Genomic DNA, 4,070 nt, shown 5'->3' on the forward strand with positions numbered 1-4,070 from the left:
CTGAAAGGCAGGAGCCTCTCTGTGGCACAAAGGGATACAAGATTCGAGCTCTTTTATTTCTAACCTGTCTTTAAGAGTTGCACTGACTTTTTATTAATTGAAAGAATATGACTGCTACAGTAAAACTTGGCTTTTGGGCTTTAAAAGCCTTCCAGTCATCCTTGGTGAGCTCATTAGAGTAGCAGGTTTAAACAAACCTACTTCAAAAGAGTGGCTGGCTGGTGTTCTGTCACTGGGGTGCTTTTACTCTCTGTGTTGCAGCAGTGCTTCACTGCTTCAGTTCGGAAGTGAGCCCAGCTAGAGCATAAAGTTTCCCTAAATATGGGCTTGCATCATATCATATGCCTTCAATCTCAAAATGGTACGTTTTGAAACATGAAAACTGATCCTTAATTTCTTAGGTGTTTGTTCAAAAAGGCAGAATGTATTGGGATTTTATTGCTTACCAAACTGTAAATACACTGAAAGAGGCAGGTGCACTGAATGACCTGTCACTTTGACTCAAGTGAAGAAATCACTCCCTGCAGAAAAGGCAGAACAAAACCGCCAGAATTTCATGTATCAGCAGGACTTTAATGTCAGGAGAAACTTAAAAGTTGCATTCTAGACACTAAGCAAGCTATTGCAAATTCAGCAAATTAGGGAATTAGACAGGGAAAGAAAAAAGGGAAGAAAAAGCATTTCAAAGTGTATTTCATTTATGAGAAAAGAAAATAAAGAAAGAACACTAACATGGGAAAAAGTCTCAATAGCTATCCAACACATACTTCCTACCACCTACAATTCTCCCTGGTGTTATACTCACCCTTCCACACTTTCTCTTGAGTCTTCATGCAGTTGGCTTCAGTCAGGGGAGGAAATGGTTACAGGGAGCATCATATTCCTATTTTTTTTCTGGAAGGAACACAATGGCAGTACCCAAGCATGATGTTGAAACTGCTGATTTCTTCCCTCTCTTTCTAATGTCCACTCCGGGCTTCTTTCGGTACATTTTCTTTATTACTTTACACCTTGTTATTTTTATTTGGTATGGTACTCCACATTATGTCTGAACGACCTGTCTAGAAAATATCTTACACATGTTGTATGCTTCTTATCTGTTTCCTCGGCCACCTATAAGCCAGTTTTGCCTGTTTCCAAGGTTTACTGCTGAGCTGTCCATAGCTCTCAGCTGACATTTCCATGCCCTCTTCTCTCATCCTCTTCATGTCTGCATTCCTCTCCTCTGCACCCTGTGTTGCCACAGGCAGCCCTCAATTGCCAGGCCAGGCCTTTTTTCTTTTACATCGCAATATTAAGATGATGGAATACATATTTCACTATACACAAAATAACTACTCGCTATTCTTGTCTGTACAAAAATTGTGTTTACATCCCATGGCCAAATAAGGAAATAGTCACCTGATAATTAAAATAAACTGCTGCTACAGCTAAGCCAGCTAAAAAGTTCCAGGCAGGCTAAGGCAATCTGAGGCAAAGCAAGCCTGGCATACCTCAGTACCGCAATGTCAGCACATAGCCTGTGTGTGTACATATATACACATATGTGCAATAGCTATTGCAGTAGCAAAACTGTATCTGTGGGCCTACAGGTTACACAGATCAGGCAGTGGCTGGACAGAGCTGCATTGGCTTCAGCAAAGTTTTGTTCATCATATAAAATTATAGAACAAAGCAAACTTCCTGCTTAACTCCATCTGTTCTTGCCCTGTGTCAAATTATGCACACATTGATTCTGAACACTTTTTAAAAAGTGTGGGTTTCCTTTTGGATGATGCTTTTTGATCACTTTTGATGACCCTGAGCATGCTCAGCAGCAACATCCAAACTGGCAAAACAACACAGACCTTTATCTTAATGTGTTCATACGAGATTGTGCACAGGCAGTATCAAATAGAACAAAACCTAGGGCACTGTGCTTTCATTGCCTTGCCTTCCCCACCATGTCTCAGGACAGAGCCTGTGAGGTTTCTCCCCATTACTCTTACTTGTGTTTGCCTTGCATAAAACATCCAGAACTTACAGGGTAATAAGGTTCACACCCTGAAACTTCCCACCCAAACCTCAGGTATGTTGTCTTCCTAAAGCTTCCATTCAAAGTGATGAGCTTTCCAAGGGCTTAACCACAATTAGAATTTTATCCTGGATTAAGAGAATACACCACAGGAGGAAGAAATCACTGCAAATATAAATAATCTTAACCTGCTGTTATTCTTCTGTCAGTTGAATCCAATTAAATGTTTCCAGGTGCCAGCTGCTATTATAAACTATATCACACAGACTCGTATGAAATGTTTAATATTTGCATTCCAGCAAGTGTGGGAGCGGAAAATAGGAGTGGCTCCTAACAATGACCAGTCTAGGAAACTGCTGCATCAGAGGAGTCCTAAGCATGCTGGTTTCTTCTGCTCTTACCCTTTATGGACTTCTTGTAAGTTTCTGTTGAAAATCAGAAAGAATGCCTCCTCCCAGGATGCTGAAAAGGAAAAATGTTTTTCTTCTGATACCTAGCTCATGCTTCTGAACATCTCATGGACTCACAGGTATAATGGACATTTCCAGAATACAGAGAATATCATTCACACAAACAAGATTAGAGCTTGGAAAGCATCTAACCTACTAGGAGGTTACTTGAAAACAGTACAAGCATTTAGAGAATCACTTGCAATCTATATCACAATACACAATCAACTCAAGACTATAAAGTTTTATGGACAACAAGACACTTTTCCTTACTTCCTGTGTACTGTTGCTTTTATATCTTCTCATATACTGGCCTGTATGGATCCATGCATTAAAATATCAGTACCCATGAGTCTTTATGTCTGAGTTCCCAACAAAGAGGAAACCAGAAATCTCCTTCCCCTTATATGATTTAGTTTACTTCAGGCTGGTACTTCTCCATACATCAAAAATATATGAAAAATACCCAAACAATGTATTTATACTTACACAGTGGTAAAGGTCCTTTGCTGCCTTGTTGAATGGGATATATGATTCTAAGACTAGCATCTACACTCTGGAAAGTTAGTGGGACCATTATTTTTTGGACAAACTACTTCAGTTTTTCTTCCAAACTTGGGGAAGAAGTCAGGAGTACAATTTCTAGAAAAGCAAACTGAGGTTTGGATTGCCACTATGTGCCTAGTGGCTCTTTTGTGGGACTGCCAAAGGAATTCTATATAAATCCCAGATATCTGGGGCATATGGTAAAACCCGTGAGTTTTATCACAGACATTATTTCCTCACATGAACAGTTTTAACAGAAACATCATTGTGCCAGAGAATACAAGTGCTGTGTGAATGGACTCCATTCTGGCTCAGAATTTAATTTGGCATTTTATAGCAGACAGCCTTCTGCCAATAAACTGTGTATAGACAATATTTTATAACCACATTGTACATACTCACTGTATTAGAGAGGAAGGAGCTGCACATCCATACAAGCAGTGGGATTTTACAGAAGAAATTCTGACTCCTTTAAGCTTTTATTTACTAAAGACAAGACTCCTGCTCATTTGCAACAACACAGGTGAAAGAAAGTGAAAAATGTCAGAAACACTGTATATTTTGTAATGCCAAAGATCTCTGTCTTCAGGGCTTTGGCTTCACTAAGAATATTTTAGAAACATGACAGATACATTAAAGGTTACCCTACACGTGAAACACAATCAGCTGATGATTCCAAAACAGGGCACCTCGGGGCAAAGCAGGAGAGGCAGCACTGCTGCTCCACTGACTTTCTAACACCTGAGCCCCATCACCAGCACCAGCCGTGCTTCAGCCCCAGCACCTGCGAGGAACAGCTCGTGCCTCCAGAACTCCCAGTGCAAGAGCCCCATGTTCCACCTTGAAGATGGATAAAGCCTGCAAGCAGTCACACATATTTGCCAAAGAATGGGGGTGCTGGGATGACAAGGGCACAGGAAGATGCCTGTTTCTGTTGCAGCACTTCAGCCATCTCTCCTCTCATCACCACTGCCCACCCCACTCTCTCTTCCTGAGCTTTTGTGTAGAGAAAGGCTGATTCCCTTTACAGTTCCTTCTACAAGGATTTAATGGAGCTCAAG

The sequence above is a fragment of the Corvus brachyrhynchos genome, unplaced genomic scaffold, assembly GCF_000691975.1.
Source record: "Corvus brachyrhynchos isolate BGI_N302 unplaced genomic scaffold, ASM69197v1 scaffold70, whole genome shotgun sequence".
NCBI classification, from domain to species: domain Eukaryota; kingdom Metazoa; phylum Chordata; class Aves; order Passeriformes; family Corvidae; genus Corvus; species Corvus brachyrhynchos.